The sequence below is a fragment of the Orcinus orca genome, chromosome 11, assembly GCF_937001465.1.
Source record: "Orcinus orca chromosome 11, mOrcOrc1.1, whole genome shotgun sequence".
Taxonomy (NCBI): domain Eukaryota; kingdom Metazoa; phylum Chordata; class Mammalia; order Artiodactyla; family Delphinidae; genus Orcinus; species Orcinus orca.
The window spans coordinates 64,989,531-65,008,368 of NC_064569.1; the positions used below are offsets into that span (position 1 = coordinate 64,989,531).

Below are 18,838 nucleotides of genomic sequence, written 5' to 3' on the forward strand. Positions count from 1 at the left end.
ATATTTAATGTCCAAGGTTTTAGTTGTACTCAGTGGAGGGAACTGGGAAAATATACCTACTCCATCTTCAAAGCCTGACGTTCATTTGTGGGGATATGCTTAATATCACGTGTGGTACCCTTTTAAATCCATATATTCAAGATTAAGTTATTTAATACATATGAAGTACTCTGCCAGAGACTACTGGTAAGACTATGATGAAACAAAATTATATTCTTGTGCTTTTAAAATTTAGAATTATGTAATTTTAGATCTTTATTGGATTTCGAAGATAACCCCATTCAGCCATTTCATTTTGCAAGCATGGAAAATGAAGCACAGAGGTTTAGTGTCTGCTGAGAGTGTGCTTTAACTAATGATTAGCAGAACTCTTACTAATCCAGAACTCTTTCTACCGTATTATGATACTTCCCTTACATTAGAAATTCAACCGATCATTTGTGTTTACTGGAATTAAAATGTTTTTCACATTATTTCACAATATCTAAATAGAGTCATTATGGAGTGGGGAAATTCAGGTTCATCATATGAATTTCATTAATTTGTACAGGGATATATATGTTCTGAGTATATACATACTTCTGTCCAAATATGGTTTTAAAATTTAGGAAAACTAAATTTCTATTATCAAATATGTGCTTAACCTATAATACTAAAAATACTATGAGTTAATGTAGTAAGATCTGTAAAATACTGAAGCCATTCTGGGAAATTTTATACTTTCTAGTCACATATCACATATTTTATCCTGGATCAGTTCCAAAAGTGTAATCTTTGCTATTATGAATTTCTGTCTTAGGTATCAAATTATAAATTATAAATTTAAAAGTCCTTTTAAATGCAATTCCTTTTGTAAAATAATGAACCTGAGTTACTCTGCATAATTCTCCTTGACCCCACTGATGCTCTAATACCTTTCATTAAGTGGAGTCCAGGCAACCACTCTTTTCTTCATCCCAGCTCCAGCTAAGGCCAGCTGTTCTTCAAGCAACATTTTTATTAACTTATTTAGGAACTGGGGCATATCTTATTACCCTATTTTCCATTCCTGTCCTTTGCAGCTGTAGTTGATACTTTTCATAACAGCCTTTACATATCAACCTCCTCCTCCATTTCACCTCATCTTTTTCTTATTCTCTTTTACTTCCCTTTTTAAGTAAATTATGCATGTGTGTGTGCATGCAAAAGCCCCTCTTCTTTCTTTCTGGTAGCCATACGACTTGAAAGCTTCAAGAATGTGCTCCTTGTTTCTATGAGATTATAAGCTTCAGGGAAAAACATTTACTGATGGTGGAAAAACTCTGAAATGTAGAATAAATGAGTTTTAATGATAGCAAAATTTCATTAACAATATTACGTTAATTTCGACAATTTTAAAATGCAATATGAATACAAAGAAAAGGCTTTAAACAAATAGTAGATTGTGCAAATTATCATTAATCTCAAAATATTACAAGTTTCATGGTATATAAGAAAACAACTTTTGGAGGAAGCTATTCTATAAATATAAGACATGCATAAATAGCAGCCACTTTTAGAATTCAAATAAAGTAACATTTCTTAGTATATTAATGTTATGGTAACTTGAATATTCACCACCTCCTATTCACTGCATCCTTGATTCACCCATTAGTTCGGTGCCTGGATACCTTATTACGAAGAATTACTACTTTAAAGGCAATTTGCAGTGTTAGAAAGATAAATGTAATTCCATATGGATCACAATAATGAAATCTATACCAGTTAAAGGATATGTTAAAAAACAGTAGCCCAATTTTCTGACATTTATTACTAATTAAATTAGCCTACTTTAGATAGGATTTTTTAAAAGCGAAGGTTGTTAGTAATTTTTAAAATGTAACTACATTAATATTTTCTATGTATGACAGTCTGACATTTTTAAAGTTTAGCCTGAAATTTAAAACTAACTTTGTATTTAGGATGTTATTACAGAGAAGTTATTAACTGTGTGAGACATACTCCCTAGAAGCTGGATAGAATGCTCTTCTTACAAGTACTATTAGAAAATTTGTCTGAAGATTGAACAGTTACCAAAAGAGAATTGAAAGTAGTTGTTGACGTACTTGGACTAATCTGTAAGGCTTCTTTTCTAGTATGGATACATGAGAAATACAATAAAGCTCATGATTTTTTCCATAATGTCTAGATTTATAAAATATTAGCTAGAAAGTATTAGTATCTAGGATTTTAATTTTCTATATAAATGTATAACATTTTGAATATTGTTGGTACGATTTAATGGGAAAGCCTTTTTCTTTTCATTTTTTTAACATTTTCTAATTATGGGAAATTATTTTATATACAGTGAGATGCACAGAACTTAATTATACAATTAAATGAGTTTCCACACATGTATACAGCCATGTAACCACCACTCAGCAACATACAGAATATTTCCATCTTCCACAGAAAGTTCCCTTGGACACCCACTCCCCAAGGCAACCACTCTCCTGATTTCAATCAACATAGATTAGTTTTAGTTGTTCTTGAGCTATATTTACTCTTTTATATCTGGTCTATTTCTTTCAACATAATTGTGAAGCTCATGGTGTTGAGGGTTTCAGTAATTTGTTCTTTTTATTATTGAGTCATTTTCCACCATTTTAATATCCCTTTTTTTTTTTTTAAAGACGTTGGGGGTAGGAGTTTATTAATTAATTAATTTATTTTTGCTGTGTTGGGTCTTCGTTTCTGTGCGAGGGCTTTCTCTAGTTGTGGCAAGCGGGGGCCGCTCTTCATCGCAGTGCGCGGGCCTCTCACTATCGCGGCCTCTCTTGTTGCAGAGCACAGGCTCCAGACGCGCAGGCTCAGTAGTTGTGGCTCAGGGGCCTAGTTGCTCCGCGGCATGTGGGATCCTCCCAGACCAAGGCACAAACCCATGTCCCCTGCGTGGGCAGGCGGACTCTCAACCACTACACCACCAGGGAAGCCCTGTTTTCTTTTGATGGACATATGGATTGTTCCAAACTAAGTGTTATGAATAAAACTGTTATAGATATTTTTGTATAAAACTTTTTTGTGGACTTGCTGGGTCATAGTCCAGATGGATGTTTAACTATTCAAGAAACTGATGATTTTCAAGTGGTTGTTCTATTTTAAATACTCACCCAACAGCATATGTGAGAGTTCTAATTACTTCTCGGTATCAGCAGAATTTGGTATTATCAGTCTTTTTTAATTTTAGACAGTCTAGCTGGTATAAAAGAACTTCTATCTTATTGTAAGTTTAATTTTCATTTCAGTGATGACTAATGATGTTAAATCCTTTAACATGGTTATTGATAATTCACATAAAGACAGTCTTTGCTTTACCTGATAGTGGGGGACCATAAAAATGACTGTAAAGCTGTCTGTAAAATGTGTGCAAAGCAACCTTAATAATCAATAGGGAAAATGATGATTGTTCCATAACCTTCAAAGTTTTTTGTCACTACATTAAAAACTCTCTTACTGTCAGTTATAAATATATGGGAAATGAAAAAAACAACAAAAACAATATTTAGTACACTGTAATTTAAAACATTAGAAATAACTGAGAATGAAAGCTTTCACTTTATTAAAAACATCAAGAGTGGTTACTTGCTTTTTCTCACTGTTTAGCTTATGATATAGAGAGAGCATCTTTTCTATGACTTGGCAAAGTTTGGATTAGCTTTGAACATGCATATGGGCACGTGACATATGCACATGGGAGATAAGGAGGCCATATAACTACACACTTTGCTGCCTGTGCATGAACTAAATAACAGATGCACAGTGACCAATCAATGATAGGTTTCAAAAGAAATGTTATTGTTGGTCTCTGATTATGATGTACATCTGTGTGTGTGTGTGTGTGTGTGTGTGTGTGTGTGTGTGAAACCAAATCATTTTTTATTTATTTGTTTTAAACTTTTTATTTTATATTGGTGTACAATTAACAATGTTGTGTTAGTTTCAGGTGTACGACAAAGTGATTCAATTATACATATACATGTATCTATTCTTCTTAAAATTATTTTCCCAATTAGGTTGTACAGAATATTGAGTAGAGTTTCCTGTGCTATACAGTAGGTCTTTGTTGGTAGCAATTTTGTGGACAGGAGAGCTGGCAGTGAAGTACTTTATACAAGAACTCATAGTTAATGTATAAAGGTAACAAAGTTTAACCCCTGTTTTGGGCAGACAGGTGTTATTTAATTAAACCATAAAAACAGAAATTCAGGCATATTAGAACATGCAACGTGAGGATTATTCTGTCATTTTTGACAGGTTTTCGTTCAAGTCTTTAGCCCATTTTGTATTGAGTTGCTTTTCTTTTTGGTGTTGAGTTATAGGAACTCTTAATATATTTTGAATACAAGTCCTTTATTAGATGTATATATAACAAATATTGTCTCTTAGTCAATGGCTTGATTTTCTATTTCCTTAATGGTACCTTTGGATGAGCAGATTATTTTAATTTTGATGAAATCCAAAGTAGCAATTTTTAATTTCACATTAGTACATTTTGTGTCCTAAGAAATATTGTCTACTTCAAGATCATGAAGATATTATCTGTCTTTTATACTAGAAATTTTACAGTTTTAGCTTTTATATTTATATCCATAATTCATCTCAAATTTTGTGTATGTGTATAGTATGAGATATGATTTAAGGTCCTTTTCAATATATTCATTCAATTTTTCCAAAACTTTTTAAAAGACTTTCCTTTTCCCTACTGAATTACCTTGGTAGCTTTGTCAAAAATCAGTTGACCCTATGCACTTGAATCTCTTTCTGGAATATATTCTCTTCCATTGATTTGTATACCTTTATGAATACCACACTGTGTTGATTACTACAGTTTTATAACAAATCTTGAAATCAGGTAGTGTAGGTTCTACAAATGTGTTCTTTTTCAAGGTTGTTTTAGCTATTTTATTTCTTTGTATTTCCATATAAATTTTATTATTAGAATCACCTTGTTGATTTTTACCAAAAAAACCCTGTGGCATTTTCATTGGGATTTCATTTAATCTATTCATGCATTTAGGGAGAAATGCCATCTTAATATTGAGTTATCTGGTCCATGAACATGGTATATGTCTCTATTTTTAGACTCTAATTTCTTTCGGCAGTGCTTTGTAGTTTTCAGCAAATGAATTTTACATGTCTTTTGTTAAAATTATTCCTATTTAACGTTTTAATTTTAGTCACCAGTTGTTTGATGTAGAATCTAGAAATACAGTTGATTTTGTTTATTGGTATTGTATCCTACAACTGCTAAATTTGCTTATGAGTCCGAGAAGGGTTTTGTTATATATTGCTTTAGAATTTTCTACATTTAAAAATGTCACTTCATCTACAATTAGGGTAATTTTTATCTCTTTCTTTCTAAACCCTGTGACTTTTTTCCCTTACCATATTGCACTGGCCAGACTCTCTGGTACTATATTAAATAGAAGTAGTAAAAGCAGACATCCTTGCATTGTTCCCAATCAAAAGGGGAAGCATCCATCCTTCACTATTTTGTATGATGTGTGCTGTAGGATATCTGTAGATGCCCATGATCGAATGCTTTTTTCTCTTTTATTCTGTTACTGTGGTAAATTATATGATTAGCTTTTTTAATATTAAGTGAAATTTACCTTCCTGGGATAGACCACACTTGATCAGATGCACTATACTTTTATATATGGCTTGACAAGTGTTTACAAATTTTATTAATTTTTCTGAAGAACTAATTTTTGAATTTGTTAATATTCTCTTTTATTTATCTATTTTCTATTTCACTGAGTCCTGATCTTTATTATTTTCTTCCTTTTAAATATTCTGCTTTTAATATGCTCTTTTTTTTCTGTATTTTTATCATAATTTTCTTTCTGTCTTTTTTCCCCAGCTTTATTGAGGTATGATTCATGAATAAACATTGCATATATTTAAGGTGTACAGTGCAGTGCTTTGATATATGTATACATTGTGAAATGATTCCCCCAATCAAGCTAATTAACCTGTCCATCACCTCACATATTTACTTTTTGTGTGTGTGTGTGGTGAGAACACTTAAGATCTACTCTCTTAACACATTTCAAGTATGTAATATTGATACATCATTATTAACTATAGTCACCATGCTGTACATTAGCTTTTTCATATAACTTATTCATATAACTGAAAGTTGTACCCTTTGGCAAACATCCCACTATCTCCCCTCCACTCCCCTGGCCCCTGGCAATCACTGTTCTATTCTGTTTCCATGAGTTTGACTTTTTTAGAGTCCATACATAAGTGAGATCTTGCAGCATTTATCTTCTTGTAGCTAGTTTATTTTACTTTACATAATGATTTTAAGCTTTCTTCTTTTCAAATATAATCATTTACGGCTATAAATCTCCTAATAATTATATATCACAAATTTTGACTTCTTACTTTTGATAAAAATATTCTCTAATTTCCTTTGAAATTTCTCCTTTGAGCCATGGTTATTTAAAAATATATTTAATTTCTAATATTTGGGACTTATCTAGATAGCCACATGTCATCAATTTTTCATTTATTGCCATTATTGTTAGAGAATATGTCTGTAACACTTAATTTTTAAAAATTAGTTGGGACAGTTTCTGTGGCTCAGCATATAATTTATCTTGTTGAATATTCTTCCATGCACACTTGAAATAATGTCTATTCTTCAGTTGTTGTCCATAATGTTCTATGTATTAATTCAGTGTGATAATGTTTTGCAAATCTGTATTCTTACCACTTTTCAACAAAAATTATTCGATATATTATTGATAAGGAAATATTAAAATATCCAAATATATTGTGGATTTGTCTATTTCTTCAAGTCTGTCAGTATTTGGTTCATGTACTTCAAAGTTTTTTATTAAACACACACATATTATAATTGTTGTAACTTCCTAACTGATCCATTAATCATTATAAACTGTCTCTTTTATCTTTAGATCACTCCTTGTCTTAAAGATTCTTTAGTCTGGTATTAATATAGGCACATGCTCTTTAGTTTACTGTTTGCTTTGTATGTTTTTTTCTATCTTTACTTTTGAATTATTTGTATCATATTTAATTTGTGTGTCTGGTGGACAAATTATGTCTCTTGTGGGCAACATATAATTGGGTCTTTTATTTTTATCTTACTTGACAATCTCTGTCTTCTAAATGGAGCATTTAATCTATTTATGTTTAAAGTCATTATTAAGTTAGTTGAGTTTAGTTCTATTTGCTATTTGTTTTCTAGCTCTTTTTTAGTTCCTCTGTTCTTTCTTTATTGCCTTCCTTTGGGTTAATTGGATGGTTTTAGCTTTCTGTTTTAATTTCTTTATAGGATTTTTATCTATACTTCCTTGTCATTATATTTAGTGGTCGATCAAGGGATTACAATATAATTCCTTAGTTTATTGTATTTAAATTAATATTCTACAACTTCACATAAAATATATGAACTTTGCAAAAGTACAATTCCATATATTTTGTCATACATTTGACATCTATATATTTTAAATGATTTACATATATTTACATTGTAAACCCCACAATTTATGGTATTATTTTTACTTACAGAGCCAGTAGACATTTACATAAATTAAGAAAAGACCATGTATTTCCCATATAATTACCATTATTGGTGTTCTTCTATTCCAGTAGTTATGAGTTACAGCTAATTACAGCTAATATTTCCCTTTCAACTAAAGAACTCACTTTAGAATTTCTCCTAGTGCAGGTATGCTAGCGTCAAATTCTCTCAGATTTTATTTATTTGGAAATAGATTTATTTTGTTTTCACTTTTGAGGGTCTTTTTCTGTGGATATAAGATTCTGGGTTGATAGTTCTCCCACCCAATATTTGTCTCTTTAAAGATGTAATTCCTTTGTCTTCTAGTACTCATTATTTCTGATGAGATGTCAACCACCATTTTATCATTAGCTCTTGTGTATGAAATGTTATTTGGGGGACACTTTTCAAGTTTTTTTTTTATCTTTACTTTTAAGCAGTTTTACAATAATATGGCTAGTGTGGTTTTTGTTGCATTTATTTTGCTGTGGGTTCATTTAGTTTTTTGTATTGGTAAATTAATATTTTTCTAAAATTTGAGAAATTTTGGGCCATTATTTTTTAAATTATTTTTCTGCCATCTTCTTTTCTTCTGGCACTCTAATTCCATACCTCTTAAGTGACTGAGGCTTTATTAAATTTTTTCACGTTTCTTCCTTTATTCCGTAGATTGGAGTTCTATTGATGTGACATGATGTTCATTGACTGCATTCTGCCATCTTTAATCTGGTGTTAAACAAATCCAATATCATGTCAGGTATTATACTTTTAAATTCTAGAATTTCCTTTTATTTCTGTTTCCTTACTTCCATTTCTCTGCTGAAATTCCCCATTTGCTTTGTTTTCCATTAAGTCAAATAAAATATTTATAATGGCTTCTTTAAATTAATTTTCTACCAATTCGTACACCTGCATTATCCTGTGATCTCTTTCTATTGAACACTTTTTCCTCCTGACTACAAGTCACATTTTCCTGTCAATAGTAATTTTCCTGCCTGCCTAGAAATTTTTTTTTTTTTTTTTAGATGTTGGGGGTGGAGTTTATTAATTATTTATTTTTGCTGTGTTGCGTCTTCGTTTCTGTGTGAGGGCTTTCTCTAGTTGTGGCAAGCGGAGGCCACTCTTCATCGCGGTGCGCGAGCCTCTCACCATGGCGGCCTCTCTTGTTGTGGAGCACAAGCTCCAGATGTGCAGGCTCAGTAGTTGTGGCTCACGGGCCTAGTTGCTCCGCGGCATGTGGGATCCTCCCAGACCAGGGCTCAAACCCGTGTTCCCTGCATTAGCAGGCAGATTCTCAACCACTGCGCCACCAGGGAAGCCCTGCCTAGAAATTTTTAAACTTATATTGGATATTGTTTGTGACATTGTGCAGAAACTCTGGATTTTGGTATCTTCTTTTGAAGGGTGTTGGCTTTTTATTCAAATAGGCCATTAAATTACTGAATTACAGTTTTGTGAATGTTTGATTTTGGTTTCAACCTTATTTGTAGAGAGAATTCCTTAATCCTGGGACATAGAGCAAAGTAAATGTATGGCCCTTTTGGGATTTTAAAATGAGGCCTGCTGTTTACCAATTCCTTACTTTGGTGGGATTCAAATTCTGAATTTTATCTCCTCTGCATTGGGAAGCAACTAAAATTTCTAGTAAGTTTTTCATCTGTTGCCTTCCACTTTGCTTCTTGGCATATCCTTCATACTTCCACAATTATGAGATTGGCCAAGGATTTTCAGGGAATTTAGAACTGTAATTTGGGTCTAACGCCTTTGTGGCTTCTTCCTTTTTGACCTACTCTGGCAATCCTGCATCCCATTCCCTGACACCACAAGCCAGAAGCTGTCCCTCCCTCCACCACAGAGTTTATAGCTGTTATCTGCAGAAGGATTAGTGTGACACAAGCTATTCTGGCATCATCAGAACATCCCTCAAACTTATTAGGTTTGGATAATGGAATATTTTTACATAAATTTTTGACTACTGCAGCAAAATTTTTTTGCACGATTTTGACAGTTCTAATCACACTGTGCACTTTTATGTATAATAGCCTTACCAAACATTTTGTGAGTACATAGAGGAAGGGTTTACACTGCAATAATATACATGACTTTAAATTAAACAGTATTTTTGTTCTTAAAAATATTTTGGCAATCTGGAATTTTTCTACTGGCTACATTATTTCACAGTGCCTCCAGTCTCTATCCTTTGATCCTTTCTCCTCTATTGATTGTTTCTGCTTACATCTTTCCTTCTTTCCTTGTATTCTCCCTCCCTCCCTCCCTCCCTCCCTCCCTCCCTCTCTCCCTCTCTCCCTCTCTCTCTCTCTCTCTCTCTCTCTCTCTCTCTCTCTCTCTCTCTCTCTCTCTCACTCTCTCTCTCTCTCTCTCTCTCTCTCTCTTTCTCTTATGGAATCCTTGAAAAATCCAAATTCTTCTGTCCTGTAGAGCTTTCCCCAAACTTACATCCAGGACTACTTTTGTATACTTTACTCTATCAAGGTTTTCTGTACAGCCAGTTTTTAGAAAAGAATGGTTTTAAGCAGCATTTGATTATAATCAGCATTGGTGACACTTGTTCATCAGTCAACATTGGTGATATTTTCTTCTTGAAATCCATGCATTCATCCATGCATCCATGTATCCATCCATTAGTTTGTTCATTTATTCATTCATTTGTTAAACAAATATTTCTTAAGTACCAATGTGTGCCAAACATTATTGGCTTATGTGAGTTTTTTATGATCTCTTTTTCCTATTTTATTGATAATTTACCCTGGATTGACTATTGACTTGACAGAGACTCAGTTTTTTTTTTTTTATCGCCTGCTTTTCTGATACTATAAATACCACCCCCTTATATGTTAATTCACTCTCATGGTTTCAAAGCTTATATATACATATTTATCCCAAATTGTTTTTCCCTACCTTTTACTCTAACCTAAGCTTCTCCCAAAACAGCTCTATTTATTCATGCTAACAAGATATGAAACTAGCATTTTATTTACTCATACCCATCCTCAAGCACATTATCACTAACCCGTATATCTTTCTCATTGTTTCATCAATGTCAATGGTTCAATTTAGTCTCCAGGTGTTATAGGAGTGGTCTTAATAGATGACTAATTCTGCTATATAATTATTCCCCTAAGAACTGCTTGTGATGAACTATTTCAAAACAAAGTTGTCATTTTTGATAGGTATTCTCAGGAGATGACTTGCTATATAGAGCTGTCAAATTAATGACTCTATAAAACAAATCAACTCACTTTGTCTCCAAACAGAATATGTATCATCATTTTCCTTGTTGAGTTCTCCAAGAAAAAGTGACATTTTCCCCAGAAGTTTTACTGAGATATTTTTATAAATAAGTTACGTTTCAATAATTTTTGGATTAATAACTAATATTGTTATAGCTGTGGTCCATAGAATTTTGGGTCCCCAATTGTCCATCTCTACATGCACTGTGACAGACACTTAAAAATTATTTTAGAAAACTTTAGTTCTGTTTATAGATACTTTCTCAAGCATGAAAGACATGCAGATGGGATATTTTAAAATGACTTAATTTGGCATACTAATAAGTGTGTCATTCCATATTCTCAGCTTTGTAGTATCATCTAAAATCATGTTTATGTAACCTATTTTGGTAAGTTTTGCTTCAGCTACTCCAAAATCTATCTCTGAATTAAGCCAGACCGACAGAGAGAAGTATACCTGAACTGAATAATTAGAACTTATAAAGAAATAGTTTTACAAAAATGCGTTTGATAATTATTCCGCCCACCCATATTGAGAGACATTATAAGAAAGAGCCAAGTTAAACATACTTAGAATTTACTATGTAAGGATGTTGTTGAGGACAATGTTTATTAAATTACATGGTATTGTTTATGTGCTTTTTTGGGGGAGAAATCTACCTTTGATCTCAATACCAGAGTTTATTTCATGTTTCTTGCTCATTTAATTTGTCTTTATTTATGGTCACAGAGATTTACAGTCTGAATTTTTTCCTTTGTATTATCTTCTGTAACGTCAGAGCCAAATCATAGCCTACTTCTAGGACATGTACAATGTACATTTGATCTATGAACCTAATTGCTGGGTTGATTCCATTTCTTTACTCCTATTTTTTTCTCTGCCCAATAAATCATCACATTTTTGCCAATATTCTTTGGCCTTTTAGCTCTATTCCTAATTATCCTTTATCACTGTAGTCTACATCGTACTGCATATATACAGTATCTAACCAGTTTCTATCACGTTTACTGTTTCCTAATGACTAGCCATATGGAGGCTCAGGATTTTCTTTAAGTTTATACTTTACCGGTGAATCTGTCGGTTGTTCTCTGTGTTCTGCAGTAGTCATCTAAATTCATCTCTCAAACGTTCAGTGCCCTTCAGTAGCACCATACTTGATATTACACCGCCCACAACTTTTTTCTTATGACTTCCTTAGACTTTCTTTTCTCCAGTCTGGTATACTTTCCAGACCATGACAAACATCTTGTTGCCATTTATATATCTCTCCCTATATTAATGTACTTAAAACATTATTTCTTCCTCATCTGTACTAATCATCAGTTGTTCCTTTAAGTTGTAGCTCCCAGATCTTCTCCTTCCATTGAGCCTTCCTCCTGGCATCACCTATTTGTGACAGTTTCTATTAGCTAAATTACTTTTATATATGTATGAAGAAGGGCTTATACCCTAAGACTTATAAACTTGCCAATACCACTCAATCTGAATGTCTAGTAAATGATATTGATTAAATTCAGGTTAGTGCAAAATGTATATCTGGTTTGGGAAATATTCTTTGCACCCGACTTTTCAGGCATTTCTGTTTATATTGATCCATATTATGTTAGTAAACTGTACTTTTGTTTGTGTATGTTCAGATCATATATTTGTACCTTGTGTTTTGTAGTTTGTTTAAAATTAGTAGAGACAAAAATATTCTTAATAAACTAGGAAAGATTGTGTTGATACTTTTGTAACTTTTATAAGTATTTATATATTTTTCAGACACCTGTTTTGCTTAAAAGAGAGTATATCTTTGCCTGAAGATACATGTATATAGTCATGACTAAAGATTTAAGGAAACTTGGTCTTCCATGTTAGTATACTTAACCAGGTCAGTGAGAAGTCAGTACAAACTACCATCCTATCATAAGAGGTTGGCAACTTCTTATAATTGATATTCAGAAGTTTAGAGAATAATTACATTTTATACACATTTTCATTTTCTAAGTGGAATATACTAAATAATCACTAAAAACTGGCATGCCTTTAAAGTGTAACAAATTTTTACTTGTATAGATAGATCTACAGACTTTCAATTCAACCATGATGAAAGTATTTCGCCGGTAAGAATAATTTATGAATAAAAATGTAATTTACGGAATACCTTGGCAGAGAATGTTGATCGCTTCATCACAGTTCAGTCATGTTTAGAAAATCTAAACAAGCTGCATGATTATTCCAGGAAGCATGGAATGATGTGTTCAAATGAGTACCATCTGTGGATAGAAAAAGGTTGAGGTTTTTAGTCATTCTTAAAGAATGGAAATCTGATTCTCCATGCTAAACTGAGTGTAATCCTTTTTGTATCTGTAATTCAATAGGGCGGTTGCCTTGAAATAGTCTAGTTCAACACACGGTTCATCAAAAGAGAAGATGCTGGATATAAATGAGGCCTACATACTGCTGGTCATTTGTGTGTGCGTCTGAGGTAGCCTTGTTGAAAAAAATTGTCTACAAGTTGTACATATTTGGCCTCAGATTAGATTTATTTCTTGTTCATCTTTATAAATACACTTGAGTGAAAAATGTGGACAAAATTTTGTATTGCATGAAACCAAAGGACTATTTCATGAACCATGATTTATTCACATAATCAACACTTACTGAGTGCCCATACGTGCCAGACTCTGGGTGTCCCGTGCAAGGCCCATCCCTGTGCTTGTCACATGGAAAGCAATTGCAATTGTTGTTACCCTTCCTTTAGCCAGGTTAGAAATAACTCTTGTATGGATCTTGTTTCTTTGTCAAGTTAAAGTACTGTCCTATTTAGACCTTTTTTTCTCTGTAACACTTATTTGGAGAATAATGGAGTCTGTGGACAAATATTAATCTGCTGAAAATTTTTTACTGTGCAACAAACTTTGCCATTAGTTTTCTTTCCTGAAATCTAAACACTGGAGGGTATTAAAAAAGTTGGTTAGAGAGCCATGGGCATCTAGTCATCCCGCCTGATGAAATATGGGGAAAGGGTAGCCTCCTCTGCCTTCTCCAGTTCATTGAATAGCTAATGCATCCTTTTTTCCTTAGTTGCTTAGTAAACCCTAGGTAAAGGAAATAGAAACATGAAAGGGGTAGTTAGTGATGGACTGGAAAGAAAGGGAAATGTCTGGACCACAGTCCCTTGCTCTCAGGGGGAAGAGCAGAGTCTATGGTTTTATTTATTTTATTTATTTTTGGCTGCGTTGGGTCTTCATTGCTGCGTGCACGGGCTTTCTCTAGTGGCGAGTGGGGGCTACTCTTCGTTGCGGTGCGCAGGCTTCTCACTGTGGTGGCTTCTTGTCACAGAGCACGGGCTCTAGGTGCATGGGCTTCAGTCATTGTGGCACGTGGGCTCAGTAGTTGTGGCTCGCGGGCTCTAGAGCGCAGGCTTGGTAGTTGTGCGCACGGGCTTAGTTGCTCTGCGGCATGTGGGATCTTCCCGGACCAGGGATCGAACCTGTGTCCCCTGCGTTGGCAAGTGGATTCTTAACCACTGTGCCACCAGGGAAGCCCTTGTCTATGGTTTTAATGCAAATGAAAAGTCAATATAAAACTTATCAAGTATTCCCACTGCACTTAGGATAAAACTAAAAATCTTGAATCCAGACTGCAAGGCTCAACATTATCTGATTCTGGCCTGCATCTCCAACCTTCTGTCTTCCTCTTCATCTCCTTGTGGTTGTAGCAGCCTTCTTTACATGTTTCCAATGTGCCATGTTCTCTTCCTCAGAGTCTTAACACCCTGATGCTTTTCCCCTGGGAAGTTACATCTTATCGGTCAGATCTCTGATTAAATCATAATTCATCAGGAAAACCTTTCCTGACCATCTATCTAAATCAAGTCTCCTGTTATACCCTCTTATTCATTTGTTCCTACTTTCAAAAATATTTATTAAATGCCTATTGTGTTCCAAGAATTAATCTAGACCTTCAGAGAAATAATCTAATTATGGTTGGCATTCATATATGTATATAATATATAAATAAACATATATTTTGGAGTAATTGCTCAATCTTTTTTATTAATATGAATGCAGAATAAAAACCTTTCTAGTTCTTCGATATAAATGTTGGAGTAAAGTGGAGAGGAAAATAGGACTAGGACTATTCGAGGTGGGTGTTCAGTGTAGAATTAGGATTTATAGGAAGGTAGATATCTGTCCAAAATAATGAAGGCTGTACAAACTAATAGAGCTATCTGGAAATCAATTTTAAAATAAAGCCCCTCAAGATTTTGCTCTGTATATTTAAGAACAGGCTAGATAAGTAGAGATTGGTCATTTGGTAGAGTGAATTTGTATTAGTTTTCTATTGCTGTGTCATGAATTATCACAAACTTAGTGACTTAAAACAACACCCATTGGGCTTCCCTGGTGGTGCAGTAGTTGAGAGTCCGCCTGCTGATGCAGGGGACACGGGTTCGTGCCCCGGTCCGGGAAGATCCCACATGCCGCGGAGCAGTTGGGCCCGTGAGCCATGGCCGCTGAGCCTGCGCATCCGGAGCCTGTGCTCCGCAATGGGAGAGGCCACAACAGTGAGAGGCCCGTGTACCGAAAAAAAAAAAAAAAAGCACCCATTTATTAGAGCACAGCTCTGTAGGTCAGAGTCTGGGTATGCTGTGCCTGGATTCTCTACTCAGAGTCTCACAAGATCAAATAAAGTTATCCATGGGCTGTGTTCTCATGTGGAGTACAGGTCCTCGTCCGAGCTCACATGGTTGCAGCAGAATTCAGTTTCTTACAGTTCTAGGACTGAGATCCCCAATTCCTGGTTGGCTTTTAGCCAAGGGCTGTCCTCAGCTCCTAGAGATGTCCTGGTGGTCCCTTCCTTCTTCAAAGCCAGCCGTGGAGAAATGTTTGTACATTGAATCTAATCTCTTGCTTAGAATACTTAACTTCCTCTTTTGTAACTACCCAAAGAAAACTCTCTGCTTTTAAAGGACTCGTTATAAAATCAGGCCCACTGGATTCTCTCTCCCTGACTGATTCGGATCTTAATTACAGCTGCAAAAATTTTTTTTTGCATCAGCACCTATCAGTGTTTGGTTGAAAAACTGGAAGAAGGTGTAGGTACCAAAATTCTTGGGGGACATCTGCCTCCATAAACAAGACAGGTTGACCAAGATCATCTCTAAGTTTCCTTCAGATTCTGATTCTGTGATCTTCTGATTCATTTGCCTGTTCTATGGACTACCACCAAAATAGATCTAAAAATTCACCTCTTTCCTATTGCTATCATTTTATTTTTTCTTTGCTGAACAAATCAAATGTTCTATGAATTTGTCCCTTTTCCTGTTTGCAGTTATCAGACTAGACTTGATAAAATGTACTACTGAACATCTGATTCTGTCACCTTGACGGCTTTCCATTGCCTGAGAAGCTATCTGTAATCCTGTGCCATAGTATGTCCTCAGACTATTTCTCTTTGTCATTGCCAGTGTCAATTATAAGCTGTAAACTTGACTTAGATCACATTTACCCCCCTCTTCTTGAATCTCTACCTTTACAATTAGTGGAATCTCCTCTCACATGCAACCTTTTCTCTTAACACTTTTCCTGAACCCCCAAATCAGTCATATTTCTCTGCTTTGTGTTAGAATATTTTGAAAATGTGTCTTATCTCCAAGAGGTCTGAATTCAAACTTAGTGGCTGAGGGATTTCAATAAATTATGGAAACTCTACTTTTTAGTCAGTTCTAAAACTTCTTCCTCTATAAAGGTAATTGTTCCTTAAAATAACTTTTTCTCTCATTGCTCTTATGCATAACTAAAGATAATGTGTTGTAAGTCATATTATAAGTGTTCTGTTTGTAGAGCTACCTTTTTAAAGGTTACTGTTCAATTAAATACAGTAAGATTTGATGATAAATATTAGTATTTGAAAACAGAGTAATTGAATCTGATCACATGGCTTTAAGTAATTTACTACTTGTTTTCCATTGCATTAGACTTTCTCTTCTTTTCCAGGTTTAGGCAAATTTACAAGCAATAGGTCTGTAGATAGTTCAGTAAAAAAAATTAAGAGGAAATCCAAATTTTTAACTCAAGTCCAGATCTCCCTGCAGAACTCCAGACTCATGCATCCATCTATTATTTGACATCTCCTTCTGGGTATCTGATAGGCATTTCAAAGTTAACATGCTCAAAATAAATTCTTAATCTTACTTACCAAAGCTTACTTCTTTCTCAGTCATCCCCTTCTTGGTTAAGTGACTTCGTCTTTCTGTTTGCTCAACCCGAAGACCTTAAAGCTTTCTTCTACTCCTTTCTCTCTGTTATACCTGACATGTCACACAGCAGCAAATCCTGTCGGCTCTCCTGCAAATTATATTCAGAATCTGAATACTTGCTTTCATTTCTGCTGCTGCAGTCCTGCCTCACGCCATCCTGATCTCTTGTGTTGACACTGAAATAGCCTACTAATTACTCTCCCTGTTTTCATCCTTCTCTCCCTTGTCTAGTCTCAACACAGTAGCTAGAGTGAAAACATACTTCAGAGCCTGTAACACCTCTGCTCATGTGAAAGTCTTAAAGTTCTACAATGTCGTATATAATCAAACCTTCGGTGTTTCTTCCCAGACCTCACCTCCTACTAGCCACGCTGGCCTCTTTTTTATTCTTCAGATATACCAGGCATGATTCCAACATAGGGCCTGTAATCACACATTTCCCCCTGCTGGGAATGTTCTTCCTCCAAACAGTCACATGGTTAGTTTCCCCACCTTCATCAGGAACTTCATGTCTCCTTATCAGTCATGCTTTCTTTTTTTTTAGCCAAGGGCTGTCCTCATTTCATTATCCTTGAACTCTTTCTCCTTTTTCCCTTTCTTATTTTTTTCCATAACACTAATCATCATCCAAAATACTATATATAATACTTACTTATACTTGTGTTGTATATAAACCTCTGGAATGTAAATTACACCAGGGTAGGGACTTTCGTCTGTTTTGTTCATTGTATTCCCAGCACCTACAGTAGTACTTGGCATAAATTAGATGCTCATTAGGTATTTATTGAAATCTGAATTAATATGATATGTTTAGGAATGAATGACTTTTATGAATGAATTTTCTAACTCATTAATTTTCTTGTCTTTACTGCACATATTAACATATAGTTTTTATGAATTGTGTAATTTTCATACAAGTCATTGTTATCAGTCTTTCTATCTCAGGCTTCTGAGAAAAGGTCCTTGCACATATACAAGGACAGGCATGAAAAAAGTGCCCATGTCACTTAATTCATTGTTCTTTTATATTTCTAAGCATAACACACTTATATTATTATACTTGTCTAATAAGTGACTGTTTCTTGAAAACAAGACATAAGCCTATGTATCTTGATTTCCTAACACCAGCCTCAGAGCCTGACACACGGTATGAATATAGCAAACCAGTGGTTAATACGAAATCTAATAAATGACTCCAAGTAGGACCATGTGATTGTAGGTGATATACAGATACCTTATTCTGTGTATTAATGTCAGTGTGCTTGATGATGTTCTAGAAAGGGTTATACTAATTTTAAATCTGTGCAAGATAAAATAAAAATTAATTGTATACATTATTAATTCATTTAATAATCTTGTTTAAATTATTTTATAATCAACATCTACTATATGTAAGATGTGTTTGTGTCTATCTAGTCATTTAAATATAAGAACGTCTTTCTTGGGAACTGAATATTAAAAACTCAGACCCTTCCTCGGAAAGTACATAGGATTATATGAGCATGCAATTTTTCTTTGTACCAGTGCTTATATAAGGAACCAAAGTAAGTTTTTATAAGTAACTTGTGAGTGAATTTGGGAGCAAAATTAGGAATAAAAACATCACAATTGTTTTGTCCCCTAACCCTTTGGACCATTGCTCTGTGAAGTATCACCTTAATGCTTATTAAATGTGGGGACATTAATCTAAGGGCAGTTGTAATAAGAGATCACCACTACGTGCATAGTAAAGGAATATTTGTAAATCCCATTTCTCCCTCCCGTTCACACAATGTTTGGTAATT

The 18,838-nt window shown here is 34.3% G+C and overlaps 1 protein-coding gene across 1 annotated transcript in view; it reads left to right on the forward strand.

Moving 5' to 3' along the window:
- The window catches only part of PTPRQ (protein tyrosine phosphatase receptor type Q), a 197,347-nt gene that overhangs the window by 86,290 nt on the left and 92,219 nt on the right, over positions 1-18,838 (forward strand). The gene's annotated exons all lie outside the window — the stretch shown is intronic.